Below are 24,622 nucleotides of genomic sequence, written 5' to 3' on the forward strand. Positions count from 1 at the left end.
GAACTTTCAAAGTGAGTCTCTCAAATGTTGGGTGTGAATTCAGGTGTGCATTTTCAGAGAAGCTTCCGTGGTAAAATGAGTGTGTGCGGCCATTTTTCTTGGGAAGAAAGGGTGAGATCTGTTGTATTTGTCTGTTGCTTGGAGAAAAAATCCAAGAAGAAGAAGAGAGTCCCCTTGTAAAATACGTCATTTTCTATATATAATTATTTTTAAGGTGAGGTCTTGATGTGTATGTTATAGGTAGAGAGAATGATGAAGAGTGGGTGGAGGAAATATATTTTTTGGGGAGAGTGGGGAAGATGAGTGGGGAAAGTGGAGAGAGTGGGGAACATGAGTGGGGAAAATGAGGAAAGTGGGTAGTGAGTGGAGAAAATGGGGAAAGTGGAGAACATGAGTGGAGAAAATGAGGAAAGTGAGTAGTGAATGAAGAAAGTGGGTAGTAAGTAGAGAAAAATAGGAATAAATTCAAACATGGTCAAAAATAAGTTGCTCACAACTATGCATGCCTATATATAGCATGAAGGAGAGGCTATATGGAATAATTCTAACGGGATTTCCTTCTCCACTCCACTCATCCAATTTGTCTGAATATCAGGCGTAAAATTTGGGGTAAATTTTTGGGATTTATTTAGAACGAAAATTCTTTTATTCTTTACTACCAAAAAGAGAAAAAAAAAGAGCTCCGGAAAAACTGAAAAACGCATATCAGATTTTAGAGAGAGCGAAAGGAGAAAGAGAGATGGGGAACTGTATGTCGGATGTGAAAGGAGGGAAGCAGGCTATAGGAGGAGTGGGGCACCATATGGACCCAGCCGCCGCCGCTGTTGGTGGTGGTGGAGGGCCCAATGATGCTGTTGACTTGTTCTATAAGACAAATGGCCTTCACGCCCTTTACACGCCAATTGAGGTTATATGTCTTTTTCATCTTAAAATTGCAATTTAACTGCCTTGACTAGTTTTAAGGTTGTCTTTGGAATAAAACAAATTCCGCTGTTGTTTTTGTTAGAATAAACCCCACAAAAGTAATATTCATGGTACTAGTGATAAACGCGAAACATTAAGTTATGATTAAATCAGCAAGAGTAAAAATGCAGCAATAATGACACCAAGATTTTATGTGGAAACCTTTCTGAATTAGGTAAAAAAAACCATGGCCCCGAGAGGAGCAATTGATATCACTATAGTAAGAAAATGTAGGTCCGAGTAAAATACTCCAAAGACCACTACAACACTCAAAAGAAATAACCCTCTTTTGATATTCCCACCTCTCTACAATATTGTTCACTCTCTATTTTCTTCTACACAGTCTATTTCTCACAATGCCTGAGAAATACTCTCTGCAACTATTGTGTTGCTTCTCTTTCTGTGTGGTGTATAGAATGAAGAAACTAAAGCTCTCGGAGAAACGGCTTACCTCTTCAACCAACCAAAACGGAGGATTAGTTGAATTGCAAAAATTTTCCTTTTCTGCCAAACAATTTGGCAGCCAAATCCAAGTCTAAGTCCATCCCGGCGACTTTGGACTAGTTGGGGATGGACCCCACAGTTTTAATATTATTTCCATTGTGTACTCGTGGTGTCGGGATACCCTATTTTTTTTTCTTTAGTTAAAAGTTTAACATTCTGATTTGGGCTTAAGATGAGTATCTTTTTCCTTTTTGGGGTTTATGAACCTTAGTTTATTTCATAGTTTAAGAGCCGACCCCAACTTGTTTGAAATAGGTGTACCAATAGTTGTTGTTGGGGTTATAAATCGTGACGTTTCATTAATTTATTGAATAGACACTGTTTACAAACTCATCATAGAGGTATTTAACAATGTTCAGTAGCTTCTCCATGGGTTCCTTTGCATTACCAAGTATGATTAGTTAACTTTGTTGCCATATATATATATATATATATATATATATATATATATATATATATATATATATATATATATATATATATATATATATATATATATTTGGGAACAATTACGCGTCAAAAGTTTTTCTTAGTTCCAGACGTGAAATCTCTATATTAGTCCATCTAGATAATGAGTTATAAACACTCCAGGAAAAGTGACTGGGATATTGAGAAGGAGAGCCGCGTTAAGTATTCACTTTTAAACTATCAACTGGAGTTCCATAGGTAATTAGGCTTAGGATAATGATGTCACCTTAGAATCCTTGTTCGAGGTAGTAGTATTATACGGGAAAAAAAAAACTTTAACAAAAGATTTAGCCTGACAAAACTCTTTTAACTTATCTGAAGGAATTTCAGGATCTGCATTTCGGCATAAGATGCCGCCACTCTTTCTGTTACACACCTGATTAGCTGAAGGTCTGACTTGAAGTATCTGGCAACAACAATAACAACAATAACAACCCAATAAAATCTCACAAGTGTGGTTTGGGAAGGATAGAGTGTACACAGACCTTATCCCTACATCGGGAAGTAAAGAGGCTATTTTCGGTAGACCCTCGTCTCAAGAAGACAAAAAGAGAGATAATATATCAGCAATATCAACAAAAAAACAATAGAAATAATGACAATAACATAAGAACCAGAGAATAGATGGAAAACACTAACAATAACTAGTAAATAAGGCCTAGTACAAAAAAAATTAGAGAATAATGTGAAGACAACATGAACCACTAGCAGTCTAAGATAAAACTCTAACAGACTAGCCTCTCCCCAATACTTGAAGTATCTGACAATGTAGTTTAAGCAACAAACGAAATTTCTCTTATCTTTCATTTGATTTAGGTAGATATTGTTCTAAGGGAGAGGAAATACATCTTCCTTTATTTTGTTCAATAAGGATGTGTATGGTACGAAGGAAAGTGTTTTCAATCGAAAATGTTTTCCTTGGAAAATGAGCGATTTTATCACTTATTCCTTGTTTGGGTGAGTGAAAAAAATTTTCAGACAAATATTTTTTACTATTTGATTAGAGAGTAAAAAAATATTTTTTCAAAAAATAGTTTTTTTATACTACTCTCCTCAGCCTCTTCTCCGAAATCCCCATTCTTTTCGGAGTCCCCCCTCCCCCTCCCCCTCCCCCTCCCCCTCCCACAAAAAAAATCCAACTTTTTTAGGACTTTATTTTCTTCTAGAATTTAATTATTTTTTAAAAAATTCACACAAACCCAAAGGTACTAATGTGCTACTTTACTTTTTTTCGTAAAAATAACGTTGAAATTTATGTTCCATAACTACCAGGAAAAGACTCTATTTTTGGTTGAAAAATAAAGTATTATTTCTATAACATGATAAGAAAGTACTTCATTTTGCTGAAATGAAAGAAAATAATTTTTCTGCATCATGAAAAGAAAATACTCATTTCATTGAAATCAAAGAAAATATTTTTTCTACGCTGTAAAAACAAAATATTAATTTTATTGAAATGAAAGAAAATATTTTTACTACAGCATTTTGTTGAAATGAAAAAAAAAAATTCTACATCATGAAAGGAAAGTACTTGTTTTGTTGAAATGAATGATTTTTTTTTTACATCATGAAAATAAAATACTCATTTTGTTGAAATAAAAAATAAAGTACTCTTTTTCTACAACATATAAAGAAAGTACTCTTAACAATATTTCTATTTAGGGCGGGGGTCCGAGGTAAGGGCAGGGGTGGGTGGGGTGGGAGGGTGTAGGGTGGGGTGGTGTGGATGGGGGTGTGGGGGAGGGGTTGATGGGGATGGAGAATAGAGTAGGAAAGATTGAAAAAGAGTTTTGAAAAATATTTTCCCAAACATGAGAAAATTGAAAAATATTTTCCTTCGTACCAAACACACCCTAATAGTTTGAATAATAAACAAGAATACATTCATTACTGCCGAAGTTGTACGTAAGTCTAGATGCACACTTTTATGCATTAGAGTCAACTCCTCCAAGAGGATCCAAAATTAATAAGTCTAGATGCACACTTTTTTGCATTAGAGTCAACTCCTCCAAGAGGATCCAAAATTAATCTTAGAAGCAAATATATACAGTATCCAAATTGGCCTACATGTTGAATACTACAAATGACAATGGCGAAGTAATAGAATAACAGAAAGCTAAAACTTCTTAAGAGTCATCAGCTCCACCAAAATGAAATAAAGCTTTATTACCAATTCCTACAACAACTATGCCTCATTACCATGTTAGTTGAGTTGATTATATGAATATTCAATAATCATTTCGCTCCATTTGGACCCGTTTTATGCCAATGCTCAACAATATTGTGCTCTCTACATTTTTTTACCGATATACAATGAACTCGGCCTCAATTGTGGCTTTCCTAGAAGTTTCCATTTAAGGAGTTTCCCATGGCATTAGTTTCTTTATTGCTGTGATTATGAGAATATTATGTTTCTCTGAACATATGTGCTTTGAATTATCAACTGCAGTTATCATTCTCGGCTTCAAAGCTACGTGATCTTGATATTGTTTCTAAGGTACCTTCTCTTTTGAATGTTAAACTTCTGGTTTATTGGTGATATCTGTCTGTGTATCCTGGTCATTATTATTCTAACTTTTGAGAATATTACGCATACTTGCTAGTTGTTGCTCAAAACTTCCTTCTGTCATCATGGACAATGATTTGTTTGTTTTAAATTCTTCTATCTGGATTAAGCTAAAATGATTATAGGATCATGTCAGTTTTAAACATGCAAATAGTCATGTCAGTGCGGCTCATGAATAAGTAGAGTCAAAGGTGTAATATGTTCCTTTCCGTTACCAATTACTGAATACTTTTTGGTGTGAAAATTTAGGGCTCATTTGTTATGAGGTATAAGAAAAAACAATGTCTATATGGAACTTCGTATTATTAATCAGCATTTTGATTACCCATTTTGTTTCCTATACAGATACCTGCATAACTTTTGCAACAGTTCTTAATTATTTTATACCCGATTCAATATTGAATAACAATACACGTATTAGCAACAATGTATTTAATCCCACAACTGAATTGTCCATTAAACTATTATTTGTTTAGTTATAATGTTTCTTATTACTATTTCTCACAGTTTCTAATAAGGTTGGTAGTATTGACCGTAAAATTATAAGAAAGTGTTTAGAATAAAACTTTTATCCTTGAAGGAGGAATTCTAGGATTTGCTTAGTTTTCTATTTCATATTTTAGTATACGCCATTTTTAACTTTCCATGTAAAATTATCTTTTCATATGAGAAAATAAAAAAATTGGTAGTGATAGATTTTATTGAATATTCAATTGTTTCAAGCTAATTATTTTAGTTACATATAATAAAACTGATATTGGATTGTTTGAACCTTAGGTCATTGGTATTTAGGGCTGCTCGGTGGGCCGGGCCTGAACCGGACCGGACCGGGCCCGCGGTCCTAACGGGCCTGGTGGGCCTGGTGGGCCGGTCCTGGGTGGGCCGGTCTTGGTGGGCCTCCTGAGCCCGTCACGGGCTGGTCTTCATGGTTGAGCCCACGAGCCCGGGACCGTTTAGCCCGGGACCGGCAGGCGGGCCTAGCGGGCCCAACGGCTATTTTTAAAAAAAAAAAAAAAAAAAAAAATCTCCAACGGCCATATTTAAAATCTAGCCGTTTGGGCTGAAAATATGACCGTTTTTTAAGTTAAAAAAATGGTCATTTGGCCCCCAAACTTTATTTTAACCCCAAACTTTATATAATTACACTTTTCCCATTTCTCAACTATAAATACCCCCTCATTCTTTCATTTTTATTCACCAATTCATCAATATCTCTCAATATCTCTCAATCTCTCTCAATCTCTCTACTACAATTACTTAATTTATTGTTGAAATTTCGTGAAAAATTGTGAAGTTGTTGAATTGAAGTTTTCAAGTGTTCAACGATTTTCAATTTTCAAGAAGTTGTTCGGCAATCCGGTAAACTCGTTTCAACTCTTACGTTTTTAGAATATATTTTTGTGTGGTTTAGTTTGCATAATTATAATTAATATGGCATTTACTTTGAAAAAAATATTTGGTAAAGGAAAAGATAAAACCGGTGAAAGTAGTGGCCAACCAACTACCCTTCCCCCGGCTCCCCGACCTAGAAAAGATAAGCAAGTTGAAAGTAGTCGCCAACCTAGACGTCCTCCTCCTTCCGTAATTCTTGATAGTGATCACCCTTGTTTTCAATTTACCGATAGTGAATTTTATCATAATGTTGCACCAGGTGATAGATTAGATGATGAAATTATGAATGCTCTTTATCCTAATGAAACCATCTTAGAAAATAATGAGGAAAATGAGGATGATGATGAAACTCAAGCACCGGATTTAGATGATACACCTACTAGTCCTCTTAATAACCCAAGTGATGCACCGGTCGACCCACCTGTAGAAACTCCTACTTTTAATAGAGAACCTGCTAAACGCCTAGAAACATCATTAGTTTGGAATTTTTTTACTCAAGTAAGAGAAAAAAATAAGGCTAAGTGTAAAACTTGTGGGAAATTAATGTCGCATAAATATGTAGGAGACCGTAGCGGCACAGGTAGTTTGACTAGGCACATAAAAACACACCCTAGAGATAAGGCTAGATTTTTTCAAATGAAAGCGCAGCTAGAGGGGACAAGTGTAGATTCTGCGGTTAACCCTAGTACAGGTTCAAATCTAGTTCAACCAGGAATTAACACTGTCACTGGAGGTATTTTATATTACGATCCAAATAGAGATCGTGAAGAATTAGCAAAGATGATTACTGTTATGTGCTTACCTTATACTTTTGCTTCTAATCCTAATTGGGTTCATTATATTAGAAGAGTGTTTAATCCTACTTATAAAGGTTGGCCTCGCGCAACAGTTAAGAGTGATATTTATAAATTCAAACATGAATATGAACAATATTTGCGGTATTTATTTACTCATATACCTAATCGGATTTCTATTACTACTGATATTGGTAGAAGTGGTAATGATTGTGATTACCTAACTGTTACAAGTCATTGGATAGATGAGGAATGGATAATGCAAAAACGCATAATTGCATATAGAATAATTAATTCGCGTCACACAGGTAAGTTTATAGCTAACACTGTTGCAGATATTTGTAGATATTTTTGCTTTAGCGATAAAATAATGGCAATTTCAATGGATAATGCTTCTAGTAACACCAGTGCTATAGGCATGCTTACAACAACACTAAATCCTGCATTTACTAATATTTTCCATGTTAGATGTATTTGTCATATTTATCATTTAATTGTCGGTGATGGTATGCGAATATTAAACATAGAAATTGAAAAGGTTAGAATGGCTCTTAATTGGCTTTTTTATTCAAACCGTAGAAGTAGACTTAGAGAGTATTTTAAAAAATGTGATGAATATGGCCTTAGAGAAAGAAAGGTTCCTAAACCTTGCCCGACTAGATGGAATTGTATGTACGAAAGTTTAGTAGTAGCATATGAATATAGAAACCCAATTAATGCAACGTTTAATTCTCGGGTAGGTGGTGAAGATGATGATGAAATGCTTACCACTCAAGATTGGACTAATGTTAAAATTCTTTTAGATTTTTTAGAACATTTTCAAATTGCAACAAATGCATTTTCTGGGCAATATTATCCTACTATTTCAAACTGTTTAGTTTATATTGCAGCACTATCTGATTTGTTTGTTGAATTTAGTGAGGGTGGGGATATTTATGAACTTGCTATAAATGAAATGAAACAAAAGTTTAAAAAATATTTTTTTCCTATCCCTCCTATTTATGGTCTTGCTGCAATGCTAAATCCTACAATGAAATTGGGAGGTCCTCATTTTTGGTATTCAAATATTTATAAGGCTTTAGATCTTTCAAATGAGGAAATTGCGACACTTGCAGATGCAAAAGCTTCAATTAAGATTAATGCTCAAACAGTTTATAATGCTTATCAACTTGCCTTAGAGCATGCTAGGCCAACTATTCTTGGACGGAGTTCAGGGGGTCTCAAGGTGAAAATTATGATGAAACTTCACATCTAAATGAGCTTCAAGTTTATTTGTCTCAGGGACTTGAAAAGGAGAATCCAGACGGCTCTTTTGATCTTTTGGAATGGTGGAAGGCAAGGGAAAAACATTTTCCTGTTCTTGCAAGGATGGCTCGGGATATTTTATCAATTCAAGCTTCAACTGTTGCATCAGAGAGCGCTTTCAGTCAAGCAAGACTGCAAATAGGTGATCATAGAGCGTCTATGAGGGATAGCTTGGAAAAATCAGTATTGTTTAGAGATTGGATCCGCTCGGAAAGAAGAAACTTTGGAATTGCAGAAGCACAACCGGCGATAGATGAAGCTTATGAAGAAATGATAGCGGAACTTGCGGAGGATTCGGCTTCGCCCGGAAGTGGTGATGAACAAGCTTCTTTTCCACCACCACCAACGCAACCTCCTCCGAACCTTGAAGGATTTATGAGATTTGTTAGAGATAATACATAGAATAATATGTAACTTGTATTTTGGCACATCTTCCTTAGTTTTTTTTCCTTCTAATGGTGGTATTAGTACCTTGTTGTGCTCATTCCATTGGGGGAAGGATGACTAAGAAAGATATGTCATTTTTTGGTAATAAAATTTATTGCTTCTACCCATGAGCTTCTTTTCGCAATATTTCTTTGTCTATACTTAGAATTATTTATAAGCTACAATATATACATAATATACAATATATATACTACAAGAAAATATATAAGAGAATATATATACATAAGATACAATATAATATACTACAAGAAAATATATTATGCGAAAATATATACATAATATACAATATATATACTACAAGACAATATATTATGCGAATATATATACATAATATACAATATATATACTAAAAGAAAATATATTATGCGAATATATATACATAAGATACAATATATATACTACAAGAAAATATATTATGCGAATATATATACATAAGATACAATATATATACTACAAGAAAATATATAAGAGAATATATATACATAAGATACAATATAATATACTACAAGAAAATATATTATGCTACAATATATACATAATATACAATATATATACTACAAGAAAATATATTATGCGAATATATATACATAAGATACAATATATATACTATAAGAAAATATATAAGAGAATATATATACATAAGATACAATATAATATACTAAAAGAAAATATATTATGCTACAATATATACATAATATACAATATATATACTACAAGAAAATATATTATGCGAACATATATACATAAGATACAATATATATACTACAAGAAAATATATTATTATGCGAATATATATACATAAGATACAATACATATACTAAAAGAAAATATATAAGAGAATATATATACATAAGATACAATATAATATACTTCAAGAAGTGATATTTATGCATGACAATTTAGTGTTTTACTATTGTTTTGTTATTTTCTTTTTCGTCAAGCACTTTAATAATTAGATATACATATATACTACATATATATTTTTAATATAGCCATGATACTACAAGAAATTGTCTTTAAAAAAAAAAGTCGGGCCGGTTCCACCCATTAGGCCCACGAAGACCGGGACCGCCAGAGCCCGGGACCACGAAGCCCGGGACCGCGAGGCCCGGCCCGTTAGGCCCACTAAGGCCCGGGCCCGGGACAAAATACAGCATTATAATGGTATTACTGGATATTCAATTTAATACCAAACACATGCTTTAACATATATAAGGAAAATAAAAGATCAGGTAACAAATACAATAATCCAGTGATTATTAATCTTTGTTTTGCCATTTTTGTATTAAAGTCTTACTGTCATATTGACTATTTATGTGATGTCAATCCCTTGCTATGAGTTCTAAGGTAGCAGAGATCTTATTTGAAAGTTGAAACTATGTGGAGCTGATATACCTGCTGTAAATTCTGTTAAACAAGATTGTATAATACTCTCTCCATTTCGAGAATGAATTGCCTGTATTTACAAGGAGCTAACTGTCTAATTTTTGTCTTATATTGAACATCTGCAAGGATTTATGATGTAATGCCAAATAAAATGCATAATACTGCAGAGTTACTACATTTGGTTGAATTGATGCGTTGGTATAAATTGATTGAAATTTAAATATGAATGAATCTACTCCATTAGTAATTCCATTAAATTTATAGAAATATCTATTCCGAAAAGAACTAACACTCAAAAGAAATTTTACTTTTCTGATTTAAAGTATTGTCACCATATTACAAATATGTAACTTGGGATGAGTGGTAACATCAGTAACATGTCTGAACATATATTCATGTGTAGTGGTGTTCTGATTGCTTCACGTATGTTTAACTGTACTCTTCACTTCATACTTCTTGTGTTGTCTGAATTGTAAACCAAAAAGCTTTCATCAAGCCTAAAACTTTATATCTTTCTTATGGTCAATTTCTCTTTTTCTTGTATTATCCCAATAACAGTTCTAGTTTGAAATTTCAAAACCCAGCCTCATAGCTGGGGTTCCGTCATTTTTATGCCTTCCTTCCCAATGTTCAAATTCTTCTTTTGCGTTGCCTTATCAATGATTTTAGTGTTCTACTTCAATTCAGAGTGATCCAATGGCAGTAGTACACTTTAGAAAAAGAGATGGGACACTGGAAGAGCTTGGTCGAACAGAAGTTATAATGGATACAGAAAATTCATATCATGTACCACTTTGAGACTGTGCAGACACTGATGTAGGTTTTTGCTCTTCATGCTTATTTGATCTCTGAATTTATGGATCTCTATTATGTTCAATTAGCCCCTGACGCACTTTTCCATATCTTTTGATTTTCAGTTTCCATGTCTATGATATAGACACAAAATATCATAATTTACCAGTTAAGGTACAATTGTTAGCAGTTTCCAGTATCTTTAGTACAGTCCAGCTGAAGGATACTGAGAAATATACTTCAACTTTAGCTTTTATTTGGTTATCACTTTTCCCCTTCCCCTCTTTCTTTGTGAGGGGATGGGAAAGAAGAGCAGGGATTCGGAATGGTTGAATAATTAAGCCCTTAATCCCCATAACATGAGTCCTTCCTTAATGAATATGCTAACGCCTTTACTCACCACAGTTAATTGTATGTGTCAACTTTTTGAGCAAGATGATACATATGTAGTTGGTCTGGACCTTTTTTTCTTAACTTAAATTAATTTTTATTTTGCCTTTACTTGATTGACGGTTGGAGAAACTCCAATATATATCGTTTTCACTTGTGGACACTGCAAGTGCTTGACACAAGTAGGAAATGATACTTTGACAAAAGTAACTATGAGAAATGTTCTTGTGCATCATCTGATTTAAACAATTTTTGTGCCATCCGTTTGAAGTTGGCATTTGAGTTTGAGTCACATATATGATTCTTTAGCTTGACATGAGATTTTCTGGGTCACAAATATTCGGGTCCCCCTAAACTTATCAACTTTGGTTTAGTTCCTCCTTAAACTTTACGTGCCTGAACTTGAAAATTTGATAGCCTCAACCCCCTAGACACTGATGTGGCAAAGAGCGTGAATACATTCTCTTTTAGGCGTGTAGGAGAGAAAAAATCAGCTTCTAAGTGGGGTACTTTTGAAATATTAATTGCTACATAATCAAATATAATGATTTATTTGTTCCAATTGTATTTGTCGATGTTTCTTCTTAATATACGTTGCATAATTTATCTGAATTGTATTTTTTAGATAAACTGAATATTTGTTTCAACTATGTATTTTTATTTCAGGTCCAAATATACAAAAGTTAGTTGAAACTTTATTTCTTTTAGCCAAATAAAAAGAAGGTTTAGCCAAATTAATGAAGTACAAATGGTATTTTTTCTACAAAGAGAAAAGAAATGTGTTTTTTTCTTTTCATGAGATGACTATTTATTTAAGCTATGCATTATTTATTTTCTTCCGGTCAAATTCGTAAAATATATGGCTGGAATATTATTATTTTTAGCCAAAATATGGAGTTCCAATAACGTATTTTTCTTTAGATGCCATGAGTATATGTTTTAACTGTGTATTCCTTCTTTTCCTGACCAAATATGTAAAAATTACAGTATCCAAATAAAAAATTATAGTCAAAATAATGGTGTTCCAAGTTTTTGTAACAGATTGGCACAAAAAATAATTTAAATAATTGGTGGACTTAAAAAGGTTAAAATATATGTTTTATTGTAAAAAAATCCACATGGACAAAACAATCCATGTGGCAACGCGTGTGTCATACTCTCATGGATTGTCAGCACCCAGGGGGTTGAGCCTATTAAAATGCCAAGTTCAGAGGGGTATTAAAGACCACGTAATATTTAAGGTGTAACTAAATAAAAGTTGCCAAGTTTAGGATAGTCCCGAACAATTTTGCCGATTTCTAATATTTTTGTTTTCCATTCTTTAGCACTTGAGATTTAAAATTTTCCTTACTACTAGAAAGAAAACATGTAAACTAAATAGAAGAAGGGAAGCAAACTTCTTAATAATCTTTTTTTCTGCAAATGTTCACTTTTATCTCTTTGCATCTAAACTCAAAAAGTCTATTCTGGACTTTAAATAATCTATAAATGAAAGTAATCTACGTCGAAAGTTTGTTGTAACAATCAAGCTTGGAATGTTCAATTCGAATAATTCATGGAACTGCTAATGTTTAATATTAGTTTCTTTCCCTTGACCATATTTGCATATTTATGCGTTATCTACTTTATTGATCAACAAATAATTTGCAGTTTTTCAGTGACGTATTTGCCAAGCATTATGGCTAAATTGAAATATTTTTGGCACTGCAGGACCTGAAATTAAAGGACCAAGATTTCCTTGGTGAAGGCAGTTGTGTTCTCTCAGAGGTAAGATAATTGCATTCGCTCGGGCTGACACAAATTCCATAGTATCCCTAGTCATTCTTATACTTATTCAGCTGCTTCTTGGTGATATTGACTCATTGATGGCATAACAAGGGTAGGGGTGTTCATAAAAATCCGAAAATCCGAACCAAACCGAAAACCAAATCAAATCGACCAAAAAAACCGATACTTTTTAGTTTGGTTTGGTTTTGGTTTTGAAATTTAAAAACCGATCAAATTTGGTTTGGTTTTGGTTTTAATTAAAAAAAAACTGAACCAAACCGAATATATGAGTAGCTATTTTAAATTTATTATTACACCTATACATATGTTTACTTTTATACATAGTTTTAAAATTTTTATAGTAAATATTAATCGTTTGCATTTTTCGTATAGTTCCTTACCTTTACATTCTAGTTTAATTGGTAGTTTTCTTTTGTTTAGTGTAAGAATTTATTTCATGTTAAAAATAATATATTTTTAATTGACTTCTTAAATTGTTCATCATTATTTGATTCAATTATCATCAATATATCTTGGTAAATAATAGATTTCTCAAAGAGCAATTGATTTGATAGTGTTACGTTGAAAATGTGGCCGCCGAAATGTATGTTTGGTAGTGTATGTCTTATATTTAAGAAAAAACCGACAAATAACCGAAAAACCCGAAAAACCGACATAAACCGAATCGAGAAAAAATCGACTTAATTGGTTTGGTTTGGTTCTAATATTTGAAAAACCGACTTACTTGGTTTGGTTTCTTTTTAGGGAAAAACCGATCCAAACCGAACCATGAACACCCCTAAACAAGGGAATTATCAGAATCTGATATAGTGAGCATCAGTCACAATAGGTTCTTTCTTTTCTCCAGTAATATAACAAAGTAACTTCCTAGACTTAATAAATAGCAAACAAGATCTTGACCAAGCAAGTTATGTATCACCCTATCTAATTTTACCGCACTAATTAGTATATGAGAAACATTCATTAATGTTTGCATTAGGGTAGGCTGCCTACATCATATCCCTTGGGTCCGGCCCTTCCCCCGACCCTGGTGCAGGAAAAATGTTATCTACTGTCTTTGTGTCCCCCCGTAGCAAATCCTAAAAGAATTTGAATATGAAAAAGCACTTACCAAACTGAAATTCAGGGTGGAGAAGTACAGAATTCAGCCGAAAATTTAGAAAAGAGACAGAAAATAGTAACTCTATCGACGGAAAAAAATATATTTATGACACATCGGAACCCTAGCTTTAATGCTCAAAAATTGTTGAACCTGGGACCCAACTTAGTTAAAAACTCTCTGAAAAGGTCGTCGGAAAATGGTCCACACACTGGCGTGTGAAATTTATGCATCACCGGAATCTGGACTGCCGGGGGCGCATTACGGCGCGTGCGACATTCTTTCTCGGAGCTCCCTGTGGTGGTATTTGTTTTTGCACACCATTGTCAGAAATTAATTTCGACACTTACAACCTCCGGAACTACCTCGAAACAATAAAAAGCGAGAAGAAAACTCAACCTCTTGGAACCCTAGTGATGTAGAGAGATAAAACTCGCATCAAAAGGACAACAATGGCTCTAATACCATGTTGAAATTAATGAAGAAGAAAAGGCTTCTTTGTATTTCAATATATCTATACAATACATGAGCTAATATTTATACAATAAATCCTATCTCTAATTTAGGAAAGACACTCAATGCTATTTACAATCAAATAAAATAAGATACATATAAGTAACCTAATCAAATATTCAACAAAACTTCCAGCTCCTCTTGACCAATTCAATCGGTGGCTTCTTGTGTTGGTTGCTCCACCATTCAAGTGGTATCATCTTCAAGAACTTTCACATTAGAAACAAAGACACTAGAAAGAGAATAAGTTAATATGCTAGTAGATAAACAAGGAACCTAATCACTCAAACTCTCTTTTGTTTCACCTTTTTCTTGCCAATCAACTCTCTTTTATTCTTGCTCGCTCTCTTTTGTTCTCTTGATTTCGCACGCTCTTCACCACTCTTAACCTCTCATTTTGCCTCTCTTGGGATGTCAACAAGCACACCTTTACTTCTCTCTCTCATCCTTTCTTTTTTGCACATATCTTTTATAGTAGCCTTCAAGGATGACTTTTTAGCTTCCTTGCAATAGTGAAAGATTGATCAATTTTCCTCCTTGCTTAAATGTGTAGTGATTTTTCCTTACATCATGTGTTATATATCTATCTCATAACCTTGATTTCCTAAGAATGAGACGACAAGCATGCAATTGCACTACGCCGCATTTCGCTTCATCCTTGTACTTCCCAATAATAAAAGGAATCTTCACCATCTTGTTCACTTTAAGATCTCCGTAACCATTTAACAATTTTGACTTATAAGTTCTAGGATGCTAAAATGTTCCTAAATTTATCTCCTTCAGCGAGGTAGCAGTTACCAAATCGTCACAACTAGCTCCATCAACTACTAAACTGCACATTCTATTCTCAATCACATACTTCTTGTATAAAATATTATATCTTTGTACTGATTCTGCTTCTTCATCCTAAGGAACAGATAAGGCTCACGTAATCATATCCCTCATAAAAGTCCATAGCCGTCTTCTTTATGAACTAACGAACCATGTTCGACATCAGCATCATCTTGATAATACTCTTGACTCCTCAATTAGCTCATCAACACAAGAATCATCTTTTTAAAAAGAAGTTGCACCAACACAAGTCCGCCTCATCCTCAAGTAAATACACAACTTCACAAGTGGAATAACATGTAAGTACTCCCGAGGAATCAACACCACAATTATCATGATTAATATCCACACAGTTAAATGGCCTACTCACACCTGAGGAAGCTTCAGTATCAATTTCACTAATTGGCACACTTTGAAAAGCATCATCACAAGAGGAAAACTAAGTGTAACTAAATAACCTTGATCCTTATTTAAGAGTTTTTCTTTACCCTTGCCAACCCTAGAAGCCTCATAGCCTGTTTGGTCAAGCTCCTTTTTGGCCAAAAGTTTTTTTTTTTTTTTTTGGTAATTAAACTTTCATTAAACTTTCATTTACCAGGGAAAATATTTACAAGTAAATCAAGAAAACCCTTACATATATCTTGATCTATCTGTACTTCTCACCTCCCTTTAACCACCTTGTTATTGCTATATTGTTTTGACTATTACATAGAGTACCAATCCAATCTACTTAAAGCTTTCTCCACATGCTTATTGCTTCGACAGTGTAGTTCCTGTATGATCATCTTGCCAAGTACCTCCCATCGTCTCACTTTATCTTGGAAAATTCTGGTATTCCTTTCTTGCCACAGATAATATACGCATGCTGCCAATGTCATCTTATATAATTCAGTTCTTGCATTTTGCCTCTTCAGCCATTTTTCAGCCCAAGCTAGTTCCTCAAGCCATCCATATATCGGTCTTCTTATCCCTTGCCAATTTAGCAAATTACCCCACAATTCAGCTGCATATGAGCACTCAAAGAACAGATGCTGAATAGTTTCATTTTCTTTTCTGCACAGTACACACTCCTAATCAATTTGCATTCCCCACTTACTCAGTCTATCTTTAGTATACAACTTGCCATGTGCTGTCAATGTTAACATAACTGTCCACCTAGGGCAACCAGCATTGCTGCATACAACTCTTCTCCAGCTCACTTTGTTGAAGCTTCCTCTCAACTTATGATATATTTGCTTAATTGAACAGTTGTTCATCTTCCTGATATCCTCAAGGTTAAGTCCTGCTTCCTCAAATGTCTTCTTTGCTTTCAAAATCTTGCTCATCATCCATGATGTTTGCTTCAGTGGGACTTCCCATATGTTCCTTCCTCTGATGTAGTAGTTGTGCATCCATTGAATCCAGAGTTGTTCTTCTCTTTACATAGATTCCAATATTGTTTACATATAGCAGCTTTGTTCCACAGTGTGATGCTTATGATATTGAATCCCCCTGCTGATTTGGGCATACATACTTTTTCCTATGCAAGCAATGCTTTCTTAGAGATGTTGCCCTCCCCTGTCCACAAGAAGCTTCTGCATATTGCCTCAATTAGCTTAGTAATCTTCTTAGGGAGCACAAAGATTTGTGCCCAGTAAGTTTGAATAGAGAATAGAACACTTTTGATTAATTGAATCCTTCCAGCATAAGATAGGAATTTAGCTGTCCATGAGGTTATTCTGCCTACTATTTTGTCAATTAAGGGCTGGAATTGAGCTACTGATATTCTCTTGGAGCTTAAAGGGACTCCCAGGTATTTAACTGGTAGTTCACCCTTTTGGATTCCTAGGAATTCCAGAATATTTTCCTGATCATCTTGTGGTACCCCTCCAAAAAAGATTGAACTCTTCTGTTTGTTAATCACCAAACCTGAAGCTTTTGAAAACTCCATGAAACAGTTATATAGGAGCATGATTGATCCTATGTCACCCCTGCAAAAAAGTAAAAGGTCATCTGCAAAACCAAGCTGCATGATTTGCAGCTTTTCACACCTGGGATGATAGTTGAAATTAGGGATCTGGTTCAATGTTTTAGGCTCCATGTCAAGTATTCCATTGCTTGCACAAATAGAAATGGAGATAATGGATCCCCTTGCCTCAGCCCCTTCCTAGTTTCAAATGGTTGTGTCAATGATCCATTGACCAATATTGTATATGTAACACTTTGCACACAACTCATGATCCATCTCACAAACTGGTCTGGAAAAGCCATTGCATTCAGCACCTGCTCCATGAACCCCCATTCAATAGAATCATATGCTTTTTGCATATCCAGTTTCATCATACACCTTGGTGACACCCCTCTTCTTCCATATCCTTTTACAAGTTCATGGCTAAGGATAATATTATTTGTTATCACTCTTCCAGGAACAAAGGCATATTGTATTTTATCAATTAGTAAATCCATCACCCTTTGTAATCTCTTAGTTAAAATCTTAGAGATCACTTTATACAAAGTAGTATAGCAAGAGATTGGTTTGTATTCTTTAATGCTAGTAGGATTCCTAATTTTAGGGATCAAAGTAATTGCTGTGCAGTCAATAGGTTTGTACATTTGTGATGAAACAAAGAAGTCAAGAACAACCTTAGTCACATCATCACCTATTACTTCCCATGCTTTTTTGAAGAATACTGCATTAAACCCATCATAGCCAGGTGCTTTTAAGTCACTAATATCCTTCAATGTTGCCATATTTCCTCCTTTGTCACTGGTTGAATAAGTTGCAACTGCTGCTCCCTACTTAGTGTTGTTCCCATCTTCATGACATTTGGATTAATAGCAGGTATACTTTCTGCTCTTGACCCCAACAATTTCTTATAATATTCCATTATTTCAGCCTCTATATCTTTTTCTAGCATTAGTTGGATCCCACCTTTATTTGTTAGAGCCTGGATGCCATTCAAATTATTTATGTTCTTCATTTGTGCAAAGAAGTAGGCAGAGTTGGAATCTCCCAGTATCAACCATTGGACTCTGGATCTTTGCTTGTAGATACTCTCTTCAATCAGAGACCATTTTTCTAGTTCATATTTTAGTGTTTTCTCCTTCTCAATTAAGTCTGGCTGTTGCACTCTACCACTCATCTCCTCTTGGACAGCTAGCAACTTCTTCCTTGCTTCTGTAATTCTATTCTCCACTCCTTGATAGTGTTGTGTATTTATCCCTTTTATACTCTCCTTGACCCTTTTAAGCTTATTCCATACCTCTTGCATCCTTTCCTGTGCTCCATCTACATTCCATACCTGTTCTACATGCTGAATAAATTGAGGATGGTCCGATATACAATTAAAGAATCGAAATGACCTATTCTTCTTCCTCTGTATCTATGTAATCATTAGCTTAAGTGGAGAGTGATCAGATATAGATGGTTCTAGTACCTGTATTCTCAAGCTTGGCATTGTCAGCATCCAACTAGCATTAACCAGTCCCTTGTCTATTCTACTATAAGTATGATTATTGGTCCAGATATAATCCCTTCCCACAGTTTGCAGCTCATTCATCCTAGTATCCTTCATGAATTCTTTGAAGTCTTTTATCTCCATATCTTGTATCACTAAGCCATGTTATCTATCATGTTCATTTAACACAACATTGTAATCTTCCATTGCTATCCAAGGTCCCTGTTGTATATTATGAATCAGTCTCAATTTGTTCCACAAACTCTGCCTATCTTTGATGGTATGTAGTCCATAAATTGTTGTAAAGCCAATTGTAAATAACTTTGAGACTACTCTGAGCTGGCCATGTATTAGCTGCTCATCAATTTCAATTGGGACAAATACATATATTCTAGGGTCCCAAATCACCCAAATTCTACTTTTGTTCATTGTACTAGAGTTAGTAATCCATTTCCATCCAGGTGCAATCTTCTTCATTATCCCACTAGTTTTCTGTTCCTTTATTCTGTGCTCTATTAGAGCTATGACTGCTTTTTTATTTTCTTTTATAAACTCCTTTATCTCTTTTTGCTTATAGGTTTTATTCAATCCCCTAACATTCCATGTGATCACACTCATACTGGTATGAACTGAGTACCTTGATACAACTCTTACACCCCTCCACTCCTCATCTGCATACAGCTTGTGCCTGGGTCATTGTTTGCTTGATCATTTCTAAGAGATTGGAAACCATTGTTCCCAACCAGACTCTGCTCCTCATTTTGTTTAGTTTTGGCTGCCCTTGCTGCTGATTTACCAAGTACTGTTATCCACCCATCTTCCTTTCCTTGTTTTTCATTGTCCTTTGCCTTTACCCCTTATTCTGCGGTTTGAGTTACTTCCTTCTTATCACTTTGTTCAGCCTCCTGTTTATTTTTATTTGATCCATTTCTATCAGTTCTAAGCCAAACTTGTTTGACTCTATTCACCCTCCTCTGATACGACATTTTCTATGGCTGTAGGGTTTTATCTTCATTACAGTCATGTCCTATTTTCAGATATTTAGCACAAAATGATGGCTCCCAATCATATGTAATTTCCTGTTGTATTATTTTGCCCTTTGGATCTTGCAGCTTCACAGTTCTAGGCAATGGTTTAGTGACATCCATTTCAATTAGCATCCTTACATAAGATATCCTGATTGATCCAATAGTGCATTCATAAGCATAAATAGGATTTCCCAAAGCACTACCTAGCTTACTTAGGGCCTTCATACTCCAGCAATTGAGCGGCAGATTTGGGAATCTAACCCACAGGGGAATGATTTTCAGGATTTCATCATGCAAATTGAAATTTGTTGACCAAGATTTCATGATTATTGGACGATTATTTACTGTATGGGGGCCGGAATATAGTACTTGATCTCTTTCTTCCAAGTTACTAAATCTTATCACAAAGTAATCATCATTATGATAGAAGATCTGTGGCTTCACTGAAAATTTACCTACTGAGCTCAAGAATCTTTCCATTGCTCCAATAGTAGGTGAATCTCTTATCACATAAAGCACAATCACAGATCTCCATTTTTCATTTTCCTGTTCTACATCCTCAGGGTCTAATTGCACAATCTTCTCTCCATTTTGGATTATCGGAGCAATGAATTGTAGATTCATACCTTTCATTGCTAACTTGTTGCCCCCAACCACATTTGCCCATGATTGCATCTTGCTCTCTTTCCTAGATCTGCCATTTTACTGTTCTCAACAGTACCTGAGTTGCATGGTACTGTTCCATTGTTGATAGGCTTCATCACTTGTGTTTGAGCTTTACCATTTCCTGATTCACTACCTATAGCTTGCGCAGCTACAGGTGTAACTGCAGCTTCTTTCGATTTACCTTTATTCAGAGGTAGATCTGCTTCATCCCTTCTCAGCTCGCTCTGCATGCTCCTCGGAGTGCAATTTTCAGTTGGTTCTTCAATTCGTATCCCTTTTGGTGAAACAAACAATTCTAATACAACATTCCTCATTTCCGTTGATCGCTGATCATTGATTGGGACTTTTGTCTGGTTTTTCTTAGGTCTGCCTCTCCCTCCCATGGCTTCCAAGCACACATTAGCTAGGCCACGTTAACGTGTGCCGAGAGAAAAATGTTAGAGAGAGAAAAAAACTAATTTTGGCCAAAAGGTTTTTTTAGTCAAAAGTACTTTTTTGCCGAAATTAAGGTGTTTGACCAATCTTTTAGAAGGAAAAAAAATGTTTTGATAGAAGTAGAAGCATTTTTTGAGAAGCAGAAAAAGTAGCTTTTCTCGAAAAACACTTTTTGAAAAGCACTTTTGAGAAAAATACACTTAGAAACACTTTTTAAAAGCTTGGCTAAATACTAATTCCTGCTCAAAAGTGTTTTTCAAATTAATTAGCCAAATACAAACTTCTTCTCACTAAAAATCCTTTTTTTGATAAGCAAATTTGCGAAGCTTGGCCAAACAGGCTATCGGATGGGGTATTTGTGTAGCATAGGTTTTTATAAGCTGACTCCTCCACAAGCTTGGGTGCTTGTTGATGGGAGACATGTCTGGCTTCCTGTATAAGAGACTAGCTTATCATTTAACTATCTACAGCAACTTCTTTGAAAAAATTTCTTTGCTAGTAGTATTTCACCTCAGATTCACTAGCTACTGCAATTTCCTATATTTGTTAGTGTCATAATAATGGAAATTTACAACAGTTTGTTTCCTTTTTATCTTCCTGCAGATTGTGACCAAGCGCAACCGAAGTATAACACTAAATCTGCACAACAGGGATGGTCATGGCCTGAAAAACTTAGGGAAACTTACTGTTCTTGCAGAAGAAACAGTCACTTCAAGAACTGCAGTGGAGATGACATTGCGATGTACCAACCTGGAAAACAAGGATTTATTCTCAAAAAGTGTATGTAACACTGAACTGTACTTTCTTAGTTTTTTGGTTTCAGTTAAAGTAACTCCTTTTTGCTTGTCGGAGAACTTTTGTCATTCTTTTTGCTTTTTTGAATAAATTATCACCGCTTTTAATTAAGGAAATTACAAAAGACAGTGGCAGACCTTGAAAATATGCATAAGAGCGGAGTTGGTGCAAAGTTTATTTCACCACCTTCTGGTTTTCGGGGTAATGAAAAGGTAAACTTTCCTTTGTAGTTGAGTTTTTTTTTTTAATTATTATTATTTTTTTGGTTGAAGGGGTTGGGGGCTTAACATCTTTGTGATATCTGAACTCGTTTGACTGTTTTCAGGTCCTGAAAGGTGAACTTTTTGTTGAAGAATATGCTGAGAAGCAACTCTATAGTTTTCTTGACTACATTTCTAGTGGATTTGAGCTTAGCTTTATGGTTGCCGTGGATTTTACTGGTGAAAGCACTATAACAATTTTACAGTTTTTTTAAATTGGTCTAGGTAAGAGTTTTCTGATGCATCTGAACTTACAATGCCCAGCTTCTAATGGAAATCCTCGCGATCCTGGTTCCTTGCATTATATTGATCCTTGTGGCTGTTTGAATGCTTACCAGAGGGTAAGAGGTTATGACCACCTTTTTTTCACTGACTACATCTTCTTTAAATTCCAATGTTTCCATTGCTTCATAACAGAACAGCTGAATGTTATTTATATGCCAGGAAAAAGAAAATCATGTGACTGATGAAGTTTATAATGTACTGTGGTTGCTTGATTGCATTACACTTTGTGAAGTTTTAGGCTCTAGCAATGAATTTGTCCAATTTCTGTACCCAAAAGAATTGTTATCTTAGCTTTGTTTGCTCATAATCTGAAAGTATACACATTTAAGTTTGATTGTACCTTAAACTTTCTATTCTATTATAAATCCTAGTGTTCTGGTTCTAGCTATGCAAACAAACAGAAGTTTTAAATTGTCATGCTCAGTATCTGCATGCCAGAAAAGTTTTGTTGATAATTGGTCAATGTATTTGTTACAGGCTATTATGGAGGTTGGAGATGTCATACAATTCTATGATTCTGATAAACGCTTTCCTGCTTGGGGCTTTGGTGGCAGGGCATATAGTGGAACAGTATCTCACTGTTTCAACTTAGCTGGAAGCCCAGGTGCCTTTGAGGTAGAGTTAATTAGTTTTGCTTGCTAGAGATGTCCAGTTGCGAGTCATCTTATATATTATATCCCTCTGCTCCTTTTTATCTGTCACTTAATCCCAAAAAAAATTTCGGAAATATTTGTCATTTTAGAAAGCCAAAACGACATTATTATTGTTATTGTTATTTGAATTATTATCATATGAATTCCAACATTAGTACTCATAAGGGCCTATTATCATTAATTACTCATTTAAGGAAAAGATAAGGGTAACTTAGTCAAATACTCCTTGTAATTAATTTTATCAAATAGTTTTCTTAATGGTTTTGTCAAAACCTTAAACGACGGATAAAGGGCTGGAGGTAGTACCTTGTGGCTCTATTGTTGATTGACTAGCATTGCTGAAGTTCGCAACGATATCAGGAACACGACTAACACTTCTACTGATCTGTAGATATTTTGGGGATGACATATAAAACTGTCATGAGGCTCTTATAATAATATTTAGTTATGTGGTTCTCTTGAGGCCTTTCCCAACTGATATCTTGAGATCTCACCTCAGTTTTCCAAGGCAGTGCAATGCCTTTGACAATTTCCTTCTTCCTGTTTTTTTCCCTTCTCTTTTGATATTTTTTAACAGGTGGGAGGTATCATGGCTGCTTATGCAGAATTTTACTCTTTCTGGACCCACATTATTCGGACATGTAGTTAACAAGGCTGCAGAAATTGCTGCTGAGTCCCTCAAGTACAACCAGAGGAAATACTTTGTCCTCCTCATTATAACGGTAATTAATGGATCAAGGCAGGATTATTTTTAGATGTGTAATATCAGTAAATTTATCTGGAGATCTTAATCTTTTAATATTTGCAGGATGGTGTCCTTACTGATATGCAAGAAACAAAAGATGCTCTAGTCAGGGCATCTGACCTGCCACTTTCAATTCTTATTGTAGGAGTTGGAAGTGCAGATTTTACACAGATGGAGGTATATTCTCATCACAGCACTCGAACCTCTAAACGGAGCACATGATATCTACCTCTTATCTACACAAAAGTTGTAGTGACATCATTAACTAATCATGTTTATTATTTCCTTTCAGATCCTTGATGCTGACAATGGACATCGATTAGAGAGTTCCACTGGAAGGGTAGCTACACGAGACATTGTTCAATTTGTTCCAATGCGAGAAGTACATAGTGAGTTGAATACCATCATAACACAGCATTGTCCTTAATGTTACTTTTTGAGGCAAAGTTAGTCGCATTGTCCTTAATGTTGCTTTTTGAGGCAAAGTTAGTCTGTATGCTAATGACATTACACAAGTAGTTGGGAATTGACTTCTGATGTGTAGAAATATCAAAGGTTTGTCGTATTAGTTGATTTGGTTTTACACATTGTCAAATCATCGATTGGATGTGTTTCCATGATCTTACTATTGCATGCAAAGAATTCTCCTTCGCGGACTTGTTGATAGTTTATTTGCTGCAATATCATTTGCATCCTTACTCATACTTTGTGCTTGTGCTGGTTCTTCTCCACTAATTTGATTTAACTTATGTACATCTTCAATTGTTCTATATTTCATTTGCTTTTTGTTTCCTTGCATAATTATTATGTTATAATCAGTCAATATCCTTTTAACCCTTGTCGATAAGCTTGAGTCTACTTTGTCATTCTGCAGGTGGACAAATTTCAGTTGTTCAAGCACTTCTAGAGGAGCTACCTGGGCAGTTTCTAACGTACATGCGTTGTAGGAATATTAGACCTCATAACGTTGCTGCTGCCTAAACATCTTCTCCAGGACATCCTATGCGGCTTGAGTAAGAAGAAGGATTTCTCATAGGCCATCAAAATCAATGTATGATTCCAGAAGAAAGTGTCTGTTGG

The 24,622-nt window shown here is 34.9% G+C and overlaps 1 pseudogene; it reads left to right on the forward strand.

Annotated features, from left to right (window-relative positions):
• The first annotated feature begins 739 nt into the window (after positions 1-739).
• LOC104211848 (protein BONZAI 3-like) lies at positions 740-24,622 on the forward strand (annotated as a pseudogene).

Source organism: Nicotiana sylvestris, chromosome 10 (genome assembly GCF_000393655.2).
Source record: "Nicotiana sylvestris chromosome 10, ASM39365v2, whole genome shotgun sequence".
Taxonomy (NCBI): domain Eukaryota; kingdom Viridiplantae; phylum Streptophyta; class Magnoliopsida; order Solanales; family Solanaceae; genus Nicotiana; species Nicotiana sylvestris.